The sequence below is a fragment of the Hemitrygon akajei genome, chromosome 32, assembly GCF_048418815.1.
Source record: "Hemitrygon akajei chromosome 32, sHemAka1.3, whole genome shotgun sequence".
In the NCBI taxonomy this organism is placed as follows: Eukaryota; Metazoa; Chordata; class Chondrichthyes; order Myliobatiformes; family Dasyatidae; genus Hemitrygon; species Hemitrygon akajei.
This window is the reverse complement of record NC_133155.1, coordinates 37350239-37368423: the sequence shown is the minus strand read 5'-3', so window position 1 is coordinate 37368423 and position 18185 is coordinate 37350239.

The window sequence follows — 18185 nt, the reverse complement described above, 5'->3', positions numbered from 1 at the left end:
ATTATTATCACTATACACAACACGTTCCCCCATACAAATGTCTGTCACCTGCCCAGTCTCATTAAAGATCCAGTATCACACTCTCTCTAGTTGGGGCCTCTATGTACTGCTAAGTCTTCTAAGTCTTAGAAAACTACAGGTCAGAAGCAGGTTCTTTGGCCCATCTAGTCCATGCTGATCGTTTTAAACTGCCTAGTCCAATTGACCTGTACCCGCACCATAGCCCTCCATACCCTTCCCATTCATGTAACTAACCAAACTTCTCTTGAATGTTGAAATTGAAATCGCATCCACCAGTTGTGCTGACAGCTTGTTCCACACACTCACCACTCTCACAAATATAAAGAAGTTTCCCCTCATGTTTGCCTTAAACATTTCACCTTTCTTCCTTAACCCATGACCTCTGGTTGTAGTCTCATTCAACCTCAGTGGAAAACCTACATTTACCCTATCTATACACCTCATAATTTTATATACCCCTATCAAATCTCCCCTCAATCTTCTATGATGTAGGGAATGAAGTTCTAACCATTTTCCATCATTAAGGGAACACTTCTGAACACATTTGACAAACTCTATACAATGCAGCCCTTTTACATGATGAGAATCCCAGTCAATATAACCATATAACAATTACAGCACAGAAACAGGCCATCTTGGCCCTTCTAGTCAGTGCCAAACACATACTCTCACCTAGTCCCACCGACCTGCACTCAGCCCATAACTCTCCATTCCTTTCCTGTCCATATACCTATCCAATTTTTTTTTAAATGACAATATCGAACCTGCCTCTACCACTTCTACTAGCTCGTTCCACACAGCTACCACTCTCTGAGTAAAGAAATTCCCTCTTGTGTTACCCCCAAACTTTTGCCCCTTAACTCTCAACTCATGTCCTCTTGTTTGAATCTCCCCTACTCTCAATGGAAAACGCCTATCCACATCAACTCTATCTATCCCCCTCATAATTTTAAATACCTCTATCAAGTCCCCCCTCAATCTTCTACGCTTCAAAGAATAAAGACCTAACTTGTTCAACCTTTCTCTATAACTTAAGTGCTGAAACCCAGGTAACATTCTAGTAAATCTCCTCGGTACTCTCTCTATTTTGTTGACATCTTTCCTATAATTCGGTGACCAGAACTGTACACAATACTCCAAATTTGGCCTCACCGATGCCTTGTACAATTTTAACATTACATCCCAACTCCTATACTCAATGCTCTGATTTATAAAGGCCAGCATACCAAAAGCTTTCTTCACCACCCTATCCACATGAGATTCCACCTTCAGGGAACTATGCACCATTATTCCTAGATCACTCTGCTCCACTGCATTCCTCAATGCCCTACCATTTACCATGTATGTCCTATTTTGATTAGTCCTACCAAAGGTAATGCTACGGTTGTAACTGGGGATTTCAACATGCAGGTAGACTGGGAAAATCAGGTTGGTACTGAACCCCAAGAAAGGGAGTTTGTGGAGTGCCTCCGAGATGGATTCTTAGAGCAGCTTGTACTGGAGCCTACCAGGGAGAAGGCAATTCTGGATCTAATGTTGTGTAATGTACCGGATTTGATAAGGGAACTTGAGTAAAGGAGCCATTAGGAGGTAGTGACCGTAATATGATAAGTTTTAATCTACAATTTGAGAGGGAGAAGTGAAAATCGGAAGTGTCAGTATTACAGTTGAACAAAGGGGACTATGGAGCCATGAGGGAGAAACTAGCCAAAGTTGACTGGAAGTATACCCTAGCAGGGATGACAGTGGAACAACAATGGCAGGTATTTCTGGGAATAATACAGAAGGTGCAGGAGTAGTTCATTCCAAAGAGGAAGAAAGATTCGAAGGGGACTGGCTGACAAGGGAAGACAAGAACAGTATAAAAATAAAAGAGAAGAAGTATAACATAGCAAAAATGAGCGGGAAGCCAGAGGATTGGGAAACTTTTAAAGAGCAACAGAAGATTACTAAGAAGGCAATACGGGGAGAAAAGATGAGGTACGAAGGTAAGCTAGCCAAGAATATAAAGGAGGATAGTAGAAGCTTCTTTAGGTATGTGAAGAGGAAAAAATTAGTTAAGACCAAAGTTGGGCCCTTGAAGGCAGAAATGGGTGAATTTATTATGGGGAACAAGGAAGTGGTAGCTGAGTTGAACAGGTACTTTGGATCTGTCTTCACTAGGGAAGACACAGACAATCTCCCATTTGTAATAGTGGCCAGAGGACCTAGGGTAACGGAGGAACTGAAGGAAATTCACATTAGGCAGAAAATGATGTTGGGTAGTCTGATGGGGTTGAAGGCTGATAAATCCCCAGGGCCCGATGGTCTGCATCCCAGGGTACTTAAGGTGGCAACTCTAGAAAACGTGGACGCATTGGTAATCATTTTCCAATGCTCTATAGATTCAGGATCAGTTCCTGAGGATTGGAGGATAGCTAATGTTATCCCACTTTTTAAGAAAGGAGGGAGAGAGAAAATGGGGAATTATAGACCAGTTAGCCTGACATCAGTGGTGGGGAAGATGCTGGAGTCAATTATAAAAGATGAAATAACGGCACATTTGGATAGCAGTAACAGTGTCAGTCCGAGTCAGCATGGATTTACGAAGGGAAATCATGCTTGACTAATCTTCTGAAATTTTTTGAGGATGTAACTATGAAAATGGACAAGGGTGAGCCAGTGGATGTAGTGTACCTGGACTTTCAGAAAGCCTTTGATAAGGTCCCACATAGGAGATTAGTGGGCAAAATTAGAGCACATGGTATTGGGGGTTGGGTACTAACATGGATAGAAAATTTGTTGGCAGACAGGAAACAAAGAGTAGGGATTAACGGGTCCTTTTCAGAATGGCAGGCAGTGACTAGTGGGGTACCGTAAGGCTCGGTGCTGGGACTGCAGCTATTTACAATATACATTAATGATTTAGATGAAGGGATTAAAAATAACATTAGCAAATTTGCAGATGACACAAAGCTGGGTGGTAGTGTGAAATATGAGGAGGATGTTAGGAGAATGCAGGGTGACTTGGACAGGTTGGATGAGTGGGCAGATGCATGGCAGATGCAGTTTAATGTGAATAAATGTGAGGTTATCCACTTTGGTGGCAAGAACAGGGAGGCAGATTACTATCTGAATGATGTCAGGTTAGGAAAAGGAGAAGTACGAGATCACTGAAAGTAAGCATGCAAGTACAGCAGACAGTGAAGAAAGCTAATGGCATGTTGGCCTTCATAACAAGGGGAGTTGAGTTTAGGAGCAAAGAGGTCCTTCTGCAGTTGTACAGGGCCCTGGTGAGAACACACCTGGAGTATTGTGTTCAGTTTTGTCTCCAAATTTGAGAAAAGACATTCTTGCTATTGAGGGAGTGCAGCGTAGGTTCACGAGGATGATTCCCGGGATGGTGAAACTGTCATATGTTGAAAGATTGGAGCAACTGGGCTTGTATACACTGGAATTTAGAAGGACGAGAGGTGATCTGATTGGAACATATAAGATTATTAAGGAATTGGACATGCTAGAGGCAGGAAACATGTTCCTGATGTTGGGGGAGTCCAGAACCAAAGGCCACAGTTTAAAAATAAGGGGTAGGCCATTTAGAACAGAGTTGAAGAAAAACTTTTTCATAGTTGTGGATCTATGGAATGCTCTGCCTCGGAAGACAGTGGAGGCCAATTCTCTGGATGCTTTCAAGAAAGAGTTAGATAGAACTCTTAAAGATAGCGAAGTCAAGGGGTATGGGGAGAAGGCAAGAACGGGTTACTGATTGTGGATGATCAGCCATGATCACATTGAATAGTGGTGCTGGCTTGAAGGGCTGAATGGCCTACTCCTGCACCTATTGTCTGTTGTCTATTCTCTATTGTCTATCAAAACGTAGCACCTCACACTTATCAGCATTAAACTCCATCTGCCATCTTTCAGCCCACTCTTCTAACTGGCCTAAATCTCTCTGCAAGCTTTGAAAACCTACATCATTATCCATAATGCCACCTATCTTAGTATCATCTGCATACTTACTAATCCAATATACCACCCCATCATCCAGATCATTAATGTATATGACAAACAACATTGAACTCAGTACAGATCCCTGAGGCACACCACTAGTCACTGGCCTCCAACCTGACAGTTATCCACCACTACTCTCTGGCATCTCCCATCCAGCCACTGTTGAATCCATTTTACTACTTCAATATTAATACCTAATGATTGAACCTTCCTAACTAACCTTCCATGTGGAACCTTGTCAAGGCCTTACCGAAGTCCATATAGACAACATCCACTGCTTTACCCTCGTCAACTTTCCTAGTAACCTCTTCAAAAAATTCAATAAGATTTGTCAAACATGACCTTCCATGCACAAATCCATGTTGACTGTTTCTAATCAGACCCTGTCTATCCAGATAATTATATATACCATCTCTAAGAATACTTTCCATTAACTTACCCACCACTGACATCAAACTTACACGCCTATAATTGCTAGGTTTACTCTTAGAACCCTTTTTAAACAATGGAACCACATGAGCAATACGCCAATCCTCCGGCACCATCCCCGTTTCTAATGACATTTGGAATATTTCTGTCAGAGCCCCTGCTATTTCTACACTAACTTCCCTCAAGGTCCTAGGGAATATCCTGTCAGGACCTGGAGACTTATTCACTTTTATATTCTTTAAAAGTGCCAGTACTTCCTCTTCTTTTATCATCATAGTTTCCATAACTACCCTACTTGTTTACCTTACCTTACACAATTCAATATCCTTCTCCTTAGTGAATACTGATGAAAAGAAATTGTTCAAAATCTCCCCCATCTCTTTGGCTCCACACATAGCTGTCCACTCTGATTCTCTAAGGGACCAATTTTATCCTGCACTATCCCTTTGCTTTTAATATAACTGTAGAAACCCTTTGGATTTATTTTCACCTTACTGTGGAATATGTGGAAATTTAAAGCCATTTACTTTCATTACTTTATGTTTTTTACAACAGTCTGTGATCTTTCTACAAATTTGTTCCTCATGCAGACTATTAGGTGGTCGACTTATTGAGATACAGCATGGAATAGGCCCTTCTGGCCAGCGATTCCCCTGATTTAATCCTAGCCTAAGCACAGGACTACTTACAATGACTAATTAACTTACCAACTGGTATGTCTTTAGACAGTGGGAGGAAACCAAAGCCCCAAGAGGACACCCAAATGGTCACGGGGAGAATGTACAAACTCCTTACAAGCAGTGGTGGGAATATTATTACATACAGGGAGCAGGTGCAGAACCATGAAGACCCACACTCAACGTTCCTCTCCCCTCTCTAAACAGTCCATGAACCCATGACCACTAACTTGTTTTTCATTTGTGGCTCTATTTATATATTTTTGTTACTTATCATAAATTTTATGTCTTGCACTTTACTGCTGCCATCAAGCAGCAGATTTCAGAGCATATGTCAGTGATAATAAGCCTGAGAAACACACACAAACTGCCGGATGAGCTCAGCAGGCCAGATAGCACCTATGGAAAAGAGTAAACAGTCGACTTTTCGGGCCGAGACCCTTTGTTAGGACTGGAGTTCCTCCAGCATTTTGTGTGTGTTGCTTGGATTTCCAGCATCTACAGATTTTCATATGTTTGAGAGAAGAAATCTGATGCTGAATATTGAGAAGGTGTCAAGGGTAGTCATAGAATGCAGACTCAGGCCCTTTGGCCCATCATGTCAATGCTGCCTATTATACTCATCTACCCTAATCCTGGTTGCCCATATTCAGACTGTATCCTTCTCTGCCTTTTCAATGTAAGTGTCTGTCTTATTACCTCTCAGGCATAGTAACTGCATTGGATTCCATCATATCTCTGACACTGATATTAACCTCTCTCCAACCTCTCAATTTAAAGCCAAGAGAGCATGGAGGCAGGTGAGGGACCAGCCATGCTTAAACTGAATGTTGGAGCTGGCTGAAGAGCTGAACACACCTCCGCCTGACTGGTTTTCTGCATTTCAGACTGCCAGGTCCTGTGGCTTGAACGTTGCACCATAAACCTCTGCTTCTCTTTGCCTCACTTTCATGCAGCAACTATCTCTTTGACCAAGTGTTTGATGAAATGCCCTGATGTGGTACAGCATCAAAACACAGCTTAAAAACACGTTACTATGAGAGGTGTTAATAAATGCTTTTTTATCACAGATCTTGTTATCACAATTGCAAAGCTTTGTGAAGTGTGGAGTGATTTTTCTTTTTTGGGGGCTGTAGATGATGCACTATGTGGGCAGTAGAGCTTACTGTGACAGACTGCAATTCCAGAATAGAAGTTGCCATATTCTCTGTCTGTAACTGCAGAGATATTTTCTTACAGCCTCAGGATCTGTTAGGCTGTAAGTCTGTTAAGCATTGGACAGAGAAACTGCTGGCTTCCTCAATGATATGCTGAACCGTCTTTCCAAAACATTCTGTGCAGAGCCTGTTTATGTTTTGGTAATTTGTCATTTAATATTGTGAGAATATTTAAAGCTGAGCTATTTCAAATGATAGCCTGTTAAGGAACAACAGTGTTCAGAACTGTGACTTCAACCCCTTTAGCCATTTTATTTAGATCTAGATCCATTTCAAACTGCATTCACCCAGTGTTGATCTATAATGTCTGACTTCCTGACAGAAACTCGTTTCTAAACTGTCTGGTAGCTCAACGTTCACAGTTGTTAGGAAATAAAACTTTTCAATTCCCACTGCAGTTTCTTTACAAAAAAAAACTTCTGATTTCACAAAATGAAAGACCTGCCTGTATTTTCAAATTGTTATCAATGTATTCTGACTCTACTTTGAGAGGAAATAGCTTATCTCTACAATTCTCTGGAATGGGTTTTATCATTTTAAACTCCTCATTTAAATGGCTCATCAAACTTGTGTATTCAATATAATAGACATTCACTTTTTTTTTGCAATATGCTTTCATAACCTAATCTTTAACTTTGATATCACACCAATGAATTGGCAGAAAATCTCCTCTGAGGTTAATACCTCCTGTAAGAAACCATGCCCAAAACTGAATGTATTCAACCAGCTGAAGTCTAAACAAAGTCCTGTGCAACATCCTGTCCATTATATTCCATAACAGCACCAAGAGGATAGAGGTGCCTCTGGTTGCAGCATGCAGCAAAATTGTTAGTATCAGTTCTATACCAGCAACCGTAAATCATTTCAATTATTGCAAATGTCAGTGTCTACTTCAGGATCAGCATTTGCAGTCAGAGTAGAACCCATATTCCCTCTAAGCAAGAGATGAGTAACTGTCCAATACCAAATCGAATACTAAGTTGACCCAGTATTGTATTGACTGTTGTGATCTCAAAACAATACCTTTCATCTGGAAGGCAATGAGCAAACATTCTTGAACAATGGGGCCACATAAACAGGTTTACATCACCAGGCAGTTAATATATTTTTCTCACATCCAAAACAAGAGGGCATAACTTTAACATAGAACATAGAACAATACAGCACAGTAAAAGCCCTTCGGTCCATAATGTTATGCCGACCCTTAAACCCTGCCTCCCATATAACCTCCCACCTTAAATTCCTCCATATACCTGTCTAGTAGTTTCTTAAATTTCACTAATGTATCTGCCTCCACCACTGACACAGGCAGTGCATTCCACGCACAAACCACTCCCTTAGTAAAAAATCTTCCTCTAATATCCTCCTTGAACTTTCCACCCCTTACCTTAATGCCATGTCCTCTTGTATTGAGCAGTGGTGCCCTGGGGAAGAGGTGCTGGCTGTCCACTCCATCTATTCCTCTTAATATCTTGTATACCTCTATCATGTCTCCTCTCATCCTCCTTCTGTCCAAAGAGTAAAGCCCTAGCTCCCTTAATCTCTGATCATAATCCATACTCTCTAAACCAGGCAGCATCCTGGTAAATCTTCTCTGTACCCTTTCCAATGCTTCCACATCCTTCCTATAGTGAGGCGACCAGAACTGGACACAGTACTCCAAGTGCGGCCTAACCAGTTTTATAGAGCTGCATCATTACCTTGCGACTCTTAAACTCTATCCCTCGACTTATGAAAGCTAACACTCCATAAGCTTTTTTAACTACCCTATCTACCTGTGAGGCAACTTTCAGGGATCTGTCACATGTACCCCCAGATCCCTCTGCTCCTCCACACTTCCAAGTATCCTGCCATTTACTTTGTACTCTACCATGGAGTTTGTCCTTCCAAAGTGTACCAGCTCACACTTCTCTGGGTTGAACGACATCTGCCACTTCTCAGCCCACTTCTGCATCCTATCAATGTCTCTCTGCAATCTTTGACAATCCGCAACACTATCCACAACACCACCAACCTTTGTGTCATCTGCAAACTTGCCAATCCACCCTTCTACCCCCACATCCAGGTCGAAAAGTAGAGGTCCCAGAACAGATCCTTGTGGGACGCCACTAGTCACAACCCTCCAATCTGAATGTACTCACTCCACCATGACCCTCTGCCTTCTGCAGGCAAGCCAATTCTGAATCCACCTGACCAAACTTCCCTGGATCCCATGCCTTCTGACTTTCTGAATAAGCCTACCTTGTGGTACCTTCTCAGATCCACGTAGATCACATCCACTGCACTACCCTCATCTATATGCCTGGTCACCTCCTCAAAGAACTCTATCAGGATTGTTAGACACGATCTGCCCTTCACAAAGCCATGCTGACTGTTCCTGATCAGACCATGATTCTCTAAATGCCCATAGATCCTATCTCTAAGAATCTTTTCCAACAGCTTTCCCACCACAGACGTAAGGCTCACTGGTCTATAATTACCTGGACTATCCCTACTACCTTTTTTGAATAAGGGGAAAACATTCGCCTCCCTCCAATCCTCCGGTACCATTCCCGTGGATGATGAGGACATAAAGATCCTAGCCAGAGTCTCAGCAATCTCTTCCCTCACCTCGTGGAGCAGCCTGTGGAATATTCCGTCAGGGCCCAGGGACTTATCCATCCTAATGTATTTTAAGAACTCCAACACTTCTTCTCCCTTTATATCAACATGCTCCAGAACATCAACCTCACTCATATTGTCCTCACCGTCATCAAGTTCCCTCTCAGTGGTGAATACCGAAGAGAAGTACTCATTGAGGACCTCGCTCACTTCAACAATCTCCAGGCACATCTTCCCATCTTTATCTCTAATCGGTCCTATCTTCACTCCTGTCAACCTTTTGTTCTTCACATAATTGAAGAATGCCTTGGTGACTAGTGGTGTCCAACAAGGATCTGTTCTGGGACCTCTACTTATTGTGATTTTTATTAACGACCTGGATATGGGGGTAGAAGGGTGGGTTGGCAAGTTTGCAGATGACACAAAGGTTGGTGGTGTTGTAGATAGTGTAGAGGATTGTCAAAGATTGCAGAGAGACATTGATATGATGCAGAAGTGGGCTGAGCAGTGGCAGATGGAGTTCAACCCGGAGAAGTGTGAGGTGGAATACTTTGGAACGACAAACTCCAAGGTAGAGTACAAAGTAAATAGCAGGATACTTGGTAGTGTGGAGGAGCAGAGGGATATGGGGGTACATGTCCACAGATCTTGAAAGTTGCCTCACAGGTAGATAGGGTAGTTACAAAAGATTATGGGGTATTAGCTTTCATAAGTCGAGGAATAGAGTTTAAGAGACGCGATGTAATGATGCAGCTCTATAAAACTCTAGTTAGGCCATGCTTGGAGTACTGTGTCCAGTTCTGGTCATTGGGGTTATATGTGAGGCAGGGTTTGAGGGGCAGCACAACATTGTGGGCCGAAGGGCCTGTACTATTCTATGTTTTTTGTTTTCCATTACCCTACTCGCCAAGGCCTTCTCATGCCTCCTTCTTGCTCTCCTCAGACCCTTCTGAAGCTCCTTTCTTGCTACCCTATATTCCTCAATAGACTCATCTGATCCTTGCTTCCTAAATCTCACGTATGCTGACTTTTTCCATCTGACTAGATTTTCCACCTCACTTGTCACCCATGATTCCTTCACCCTACCATTCTTTATCTTCGTCACCAGGACAACTTTATCCCTAACATCCTGCAAGAGATCTCTAAACATCGACCACATGTCCATAGTACATTTCCCTGCAAAAACATCATCCCAATTCACACCCGCAAGTTCTAGCCTTATAGCCACATAATTTTCCCTTCCCCAATTAAAAATTTTCCTGTCCTCTCTGATTCTTTCCTTTTCCATGATAATGTTAAAGGCCAGGGAGTGGTGGTCACTGTCCCCCAGATGCTCACCCACTGAGAGATCTGTGACCTGACCCGGTTCATTACCTAATACTAGATCAAGTATGGCATTCCATCGACACAATATCTGGCTGCTCACCCTCCCTCTTGAGAATACTGAGAACTCGATCCGCTATATCGCGGACCCTGGCATCAGGGAGGCAACAGACCATCTGGGATTCTCGATCTCTTCCACAGAACCTCATATCTGTTCCCCTAACTATCAAATCCTCTATCACTACTGCTCTCCTCTTTCCCCTCCTTCCCTTCTGAGCTGAGGGTCCAGTCTCGGTGCCAGAGACAGGACCACTGCACCTTGTCCCTGGTAGGTCATCCCCACCAATAGTATCCAAAACGGTATACTTATTAAGGTGAGACGTAGGAATTTGAAAGGAGATCTGAGGGGTAAGTCTTATCTAGCTCTATCATGGGTACAACCTTTCCCATCATTGGGGACATTTTCAGAAGGTGATGCCTTAAGAATGTAACAGCCATCATTATGGACGCTCACCATTCAGAAAATTACAACTATCTGGCAGCAGGTACAAGAGCCTGAGGACCCACACTCAAATATTTTAGGAATAGCTTTTTCCCTTCTACCATTAGATATCTGAACAATCGAGGAACACCACCATGCCATTCCTCTTTTGCACTGATTGTTTATTTATTTTTATTGTAATGTATAGTAATTTGTTATGCCTACACACATAACACCAAATTTCATGACTAATATCAGTGGCAAACAACCTGCTTCTGATTCTATGAAACCCATTTGCCTTCTTTACTGCTAGCTAAACTTGTCTACAGTGAGATACCAGAAGACTGGACATTGTCTTAATTGAGGAAAGGTCAAATCAGGTAATAACAGGCCTACATTGGTAGTGGAGAGAACACTGAGAGACAGGTTCTATCTGTATCTGCATAGGGGACATGTAAGGGGCAATTTGGTGGTCCAGGGGCAGCACAGTGTTAGTGCAATGTTTTGCACTGCCAGAGACTGCAGTCCAATTCCTGCTGATGTCTGTAAAGACTTTCTACATTCTCCCCATGACTGCGAGGATTTCCTCTGGGTGCTCCAGCTTCCTCTCACACTCTAAGGACATACACGTCAATAAGTTGTGGGTATGCTGCTGCATTGGTGCTAGATGCATGAGGACACTTGTCCCCACCCCCCACACATCTTCAGACTGTGTTGGTCATTGACGCATAACAATGTGTCATTGACACATTTCACTGTATGTGTCAATGCTTTGATATACGTGAGACAAAGCAAATCTTTATCTTCTTTTAATATTGAAATGCAAGGACTGACTAGGAATAGTTAGAACTGTGTGTGGGAATGTGTGCCCTACACATTTATTTGAGTATTTTGAAGAGGTGACCAAGAGGATTAATGAGGACAGGGCGATAGACACAGTCCACCTAGGCCTTGATAAGGTTCCACATGGTAGGAAGGTCTGGACAGTTAGAACATAAATGATCCAGAGTGAGTGAGCCAGCTGAACAGTGAATTAGTAGCCTCCTCTTCGCAGCCCTGTGCGAACATGTAATGGGCTCGGTTGATCTGAATAATCTCAGTCTCCAGGAGATGTAGTAATCAGCGTACAAGCACACCAAAGTAACTTAAACCTAAATTATTATCATGGAAAAAGAAAGCACAAATAAACCAGAAAAAATACTATGTAGTAAGTGACAAAGATTTCCACATATTTCAGGCCTCACGATTCTTACTCAGCACTAGACTGTCGCTGTTGTTGGGGGAATTCTGAATTCCAACTCACTCACAAAATCACGCTGCATCGCAGGCAACGATCACCATTCCTCAGCCTAGCTGAAGACCAAAGAACCAAGTGAAAGGTACCCCAGTAAATATGAGTTTCACAGGCATAGAGACGGACAAATTCTCATGCCGTTAACTCAGCTTGGTTTCCTCCATTCAAACAACACGCGTTCATTAACACAGTATTCAGGTCTGCTTATTAATCAATTAGACACTTTAATGGTCACTCCTTTTCCATCACTCCACCAATATTTTGGACTTAACATTCTTTTAGTTACAGAAGAACATTAATATTCCAGCTAAGCAATAGCCTCCAATCCAAAAAAAAGACCTATCATGCCAATTTGATAAAACACTCAGAAAGAATCCATGACCAAACTTTCAAAGTGACCAACAGACATTTAGTCATTAACATACATCCTTATTTTAATGGTGCCTGAGACTAAGAAAAAATCCAGCTGCCATTAACAAACATTGAACGTTAACAAACCTAGTGCTTTTCTTGTGCAGGCACATCACATGCTACAAGCTCACAAAGAGTTAAATTGTCTGTTTAAACACAAAATACTCTGCAGATGCTGGGGTCAAAGCAACACGTACAACATGCAGGAGGAACTCAGCAGGTCAGGCAGCATCCATGGAAACGAACAGTCAACGTTTCGGGTCGAGACCCTTTGTCAGAACTGAATAGGGAGGGGGCAGTGTCCCTATAAAGAAGGTGGGTGGAGTGTTGGAAGGAGAAGGCTGGTAGGTACCAGGTGAAAAATCAGTAAGGGAAAAGATCAAGGGATGGGGGGGGGGGGGGAGAAGCAGGGAGGGGATAGGCAGGAAAGATGAAGAAGGAATGTAAGGGGAAAGTACTATGGGTAGTAGAAGGCAGAACCATGAAGGTGGTGATAGGCAGCTGGAGAAGGAGGCAGAGTGAAACTGGGTTGGGGGAAAGGAGGGGAAGGGAATTACCATAAGTTGGAGAATTCAATGTTCATACCAAGGGGCTGGAGACTACCCAGATGGTAAATGAGGTGTTGCTCCTCCAACCTGAGTTTGGCCTCATCATGGCAGTAGAGGAGGCCATATATGGACATATCCAAATGGGAATGTGAAGCAGAGTTGAAGTGGGTGGCAACCGGGAGATCCTGTCTGCTGTGGCGGATGGAGCAGAGGTGCTCGACGAAGCGGTCCCCCAATCTACGTCGGGTCTCACCGATGTAGAGGAGGCCGCACTGGGAGCACCGGATGCAATAGATGACCCCAACAGACTCACAGTGAAGTGTTGCCTCACCTGGAAGGAATGTTTGGGGCCCTGAATGGTGGTAAGAGAGGAGGTGTAGGGACAGGTGTAGCACTTACGCTTGCAGGGATAAGTGCCAGGTGGAAGATCCATGGGGAGGGACGTGTGGACCATGCAGTCGTGGAGGGAACGATCCCTGCGAAAAGCAGAGAGGGGTAGAGAGGGAAAGATGTGCTTAGTGGTGGGGTCCTGTTGAAGGTGGTGGAAGTTGTGGAGGATAATGTGCTGGATCCGGAGGCTGGTGGGGTGGTAGGTGAGGACAAGGGGAACTCTTGTCCCTGTTGTGGTGACGGGAGGATGGGGTGAAGGTCGAAGTGCGGGTGAGGGCGTCATTGATGATGGCATGATCCTTAAAGAAAGGGGACATTTGAGATTTCCCGGAACGGAAAGCCTCATCCACAGATGTTATAATGGGTCTGGATCTTTTTGAGACATGGTGCATTGCACTGAATTTTGTAAAATATTGGAATAATGTATGAACAGCTTAAAATGTCAATTTAACATGCACAACACGCTGAAGGAACTCAGCAGGTCGGGCAGCATCGGGAGGGGAAGCAGGGAGGGGATAGGCAGGAAAGGTGAAGAAGGAATGTAAAGGGAAAGCACTATGGGTAGTAGAAGGAGGTGGAACCATGAGGGAGGTGATAGGCAGCTGGAGGAGGAGGCAGAGTGAAACTGGGATGGGGAAGGGAGGGGGAGGGAATTACCAGAAGTTGGATAATTCGATGTTCATGCCAAGGGGCTGGATAATACCCAGACGGTATATGAGGTGTTGCTCCTCCAACCTGAGTTTGGCCTCATCATGGCAGTAGAGGAGGCCATGTATAGACATAAACCCACTGACTCTCATAACTGCCTCAACTTTACCTCTTGTCACCCTGCCACATCCAAAAATGCTATTCCCTATTCCCAGTTCCTCTGTCTCCGCTGCATCTGCTCCCAGGATGAGGCTTTGCGTTCCAGGGCGTCTCAAATGTCCTCTTTCTTTAAGGATCATGATTTCCCTTCTGCCGTCATCAATGATGCCCTCACCCGCATCTCCTCCATTTCCCGCACTTCAGCCCTCACCCCATCCTCCCGTCACCACAACAGGGACAAGAGTTCCCCTTGTCCTCACCTACCACCCCACCAGCCTCCGGATCCAGCATATTATCCTCCGAAACTTCTGCCACCTTCAACAGGACCCCACCACTAAGCACATCTTTCCCTCTCTACCCCTCTCTACTTTCCACATGGATCGTTCCCTCCACGACTCCCTGCCCACACGTCCCTCCCACGGATCTCCCACCTGGCACTTATCCCTGCAAACGTAAGTGCTACACCTGTCCCTACACCTCCTCTCTTACCACCATTCAGGGCCCCAAACAGTCCTTCCAGGTGAGGCAACACTTCACTTTGAGTCTGTTGGGGTCATCTATTGCATCCGGTGCTCCCGGTGCGGCCTCCTCTACATCGGTGAGACCTGACGCAGATTGGGGGACCACTTCGTCGAGCACTGCCATAAAAGACAGGATCTCCCGGTTGCCACCCACTTCAACTCTGCTTCACATTCCCATTCGGATATGTCCATACATGGCCTCCTCTACTGCCATGATGAGGCCAAACTCAGGTTGGAGGAGCAACACCTCATTTACCATCTGGGTAGTCTCCAGCCCCTTGGCATGAACATTGAATTCTCCAACTTCCGGTAATTCCCTCCCTCCCTCTCCCCCCATCCCAGTTTCACTCTGCCTCCTCCTCCAGCTGCCTATCACCTCCCTCATGGTTCTGCCTTCTTCTACTATCCAGAGTACTTTCCCCTTACATTCCTTCTTCACCTTTCCTGCTTATCCACTCTCTGCTTCCCCTCCCCCATCCCTTGATCTTTCTCTTTACTGGTTTTTCACCTGGTGCCTACAAGCCTTCTCCTTCCCACCCTCCTCCCATCTTCTTTATAGGGCCCCTGCCCCCTCCCTCTTCAGTCCTTATGAAGGGTCTCGGCCCGAAACGTTGACTGCTCGTTTCCATGGATGCTGCTCAACCTGCTGAGTTCCTCCAGAGTGTTGTACGTGTTGCTTTGACCCCAGCATCTGCGGAGTATTTTGTGTTTACAACCCACTATGACATGGAGCTTTTCTTCTGTCACCACTAGCTTTTGCAAGGAATAATCTGAGTCTCCCCTTTCCGGCCTTTTAACCGCCCTCGATCTTTTAACCTACAGTTGTCACCATAACATCAAACAACTTTTCAAACAAATTTCAAATGACTTTTCTAATCCCCTGGCCCATACTTCATTCTAACTCCCCTCCAACTGTGCAGCCCTGCATGCACTTAACACCAATCCCCACTTTATCATCAAACTAACAGTCAAGGGTGGTGCTGTTGTGGTCTGGCGAACTGAACTCTACTTTGCAGAGGTAAGATGGCAGCCCTCAGTCATATCCTCTGACCAACACTTGGACTATGACCTCACCAATAAACACAAGACCATTCATCTTCTTCATTGTAACAGTTCTTAATACATGAGGAGTCCTCCCCTCCATGGCCTCCAATCTGATAGAAGCCCAATCATGCACCTCCCACTTCTGTAATCTTACCTAAGATCCACAAACAGAGCTGTCCTGCTAATGCACATTTTTTTCTACCTGCTGTTGTCCCATAGAAGTTACTTTCTTGTACCTCAGCTTCATCCTCTTCCACTTGTCTCATCCCTTCCTACCGGTATGTGAGTCATGTCACCATGTCCTGCACTGTCTGGACAACTCTGAGAACGTGGCCACCACCATCTGTCTTTCCCTATGGATGTGCCGCCTTTATACCCTTCCACCCCCTAACAGGAAGGTCTGAAAACCCTTTGTTTCCTTCTGTTCCAAAGATCCAACTAGTTCCACTTCATCCACATGACTCAGCTGTTTCATTTCTTACTCTAAACACCTTCTTGGTTGACTCTACTTACTTGCAACAAATGAACAGTGTAGCCATGGGCACTTACATGGGCCCTGGTTGTGCCTACCATTTTGTTGGTTACATGGAACAGTCACAGTCCAAAACTTCCTAACTCTTTCTCCATAAAGATGGCTGCATTGCTGCTGCTTCCTGCACGTATGCAGAACTCATCAATTTTATGACCTTTGCCATCATCTTCCACATGTTCTCAAAATTATGTGGATCATTTCTGACACTTCTCACCCTTTTTTATAGATCTCCCTTTCTCCATCTCAGGAGACAAGCTTTCTATTAAATCCACTGACTCCCACAGTAACATAGGCTCTCATAATGATACCATTCCTGTCTCTGCCACAGCTGCTTCCATTCCAGGATATCTGAAATGTCTTCCTGTTCCAGAAAGACATGCTTCCATTGTGCTGTGATTGATGGAATCTACTTTTACATTCCCTCTGTTTCTTACATTTCTAGGGTCAGCCCTCCTTCCTCGAGACAAACAGAGATTGAGTTTCCATAGTCCTCATCATTCACCCTATGAGCTTCCACCTCCAGTACATTATCTGTCGTCATTTCAATGAGGAGCATCAAGATCACACCACTAGTCACATCACCTCCCGACCTCATTCTGCCTTCCGTAGGCACCACTCCCTCCGTGAATTCATAGTCCGCTCATCCTTCCTAGCATATTCCCCTGCCCACTCAGTAGATGGAACCTGACTTTACAGTCCCTCTGTATCACCATCCAGGCACCTAAACAGCAATTCTAGGTGAGGCAAAAGGTTCATGAGCACCTCCTTCACCCTTTCCTACTGCATTCTGTGCTCCCAGTGTGGTCTCCTCTACATTGGTGAGACCAAGTGCAGACAGCAGGACTGTTCACAGAACACCTACCCTCAGTCTGCAGTGGCAATGTGAGCTCTCAGAGACAGAGGTATTGAGAGTAGGAAGAGGTGTGAGAGATGGAGAAGAGCTAACTGGACATACCTTGTCTCACCCTGTCACGTAAAAATGCCATCCTCTTCTCTCAATTCCTCTGTCTCCGCCACATCTCCTCTCACGATGAGGCTTTTCATTCCAGAATGAGGAGCTTCGGAGAGACAATGGCACTTAATGGCAACTGCTTTGCTTGCATCTTCGGAAACAGCTCTATTTCTATCTTTAATTTCTCTATTTTTCCCTTTCAGGGTTCTTTGAAGACCCTGATCTGGAGTTACATGCTGACTTCGTTTTTTTGCGGGAATGGGACCCACTCTCGGGGTCTCAAGACTGGCCATTCTTTGGACATGGAACTCAGAAAAAGCGACACAACGGACTTTTAACATTGTAAATCAGTGAGTTGTCTGTAAGTCTCTCCTCTCGCTGTGAAATGGGGACACCCCTTTTTCCCTTATTAGTGAGAGAGAGAGCCTGTGGTATGTCAAATACCAGATGAATGAGTTGTATTTGGGGTACTGCAAGTCTGTGTCTTTGATGATGCTTTGCAACGTGCTTGAGTGCTCAGTGGGGGGGGGTGCCAATGTTTGTTTGCTGGTGGGGGGAGGAGGGCAATGTTTTGCTGCTGCGTACATGTGGGAGGGAGGGCAGCTGGGGGGGTGCTTTGGGATTCTAACATTTAACTGTCATTCATTCTTTGGGGCAATCCTCTGTTTCTGTGGATGGTTGCAAAGGTAAAGTATTTCAGGATGTATATTGTATACATTTCTCTGATATTAAATGTACATTTGAAACCTTTGAACCTTTAAAGAAAAGGGTTTTCCTTCCTCCAGCATCAACGCTGCCCTTACCCACATCTTTCCCATTTCACACATATCTGCCCTCGCTCCAATCACCTGCCACCCCACCACAGACAGGGTTCCTCTTGTCCTTACCTGCTACCATACCACCCCACCGGCTTCTGCATCCAGCACATAATTCTCTGTAGCTTCCAC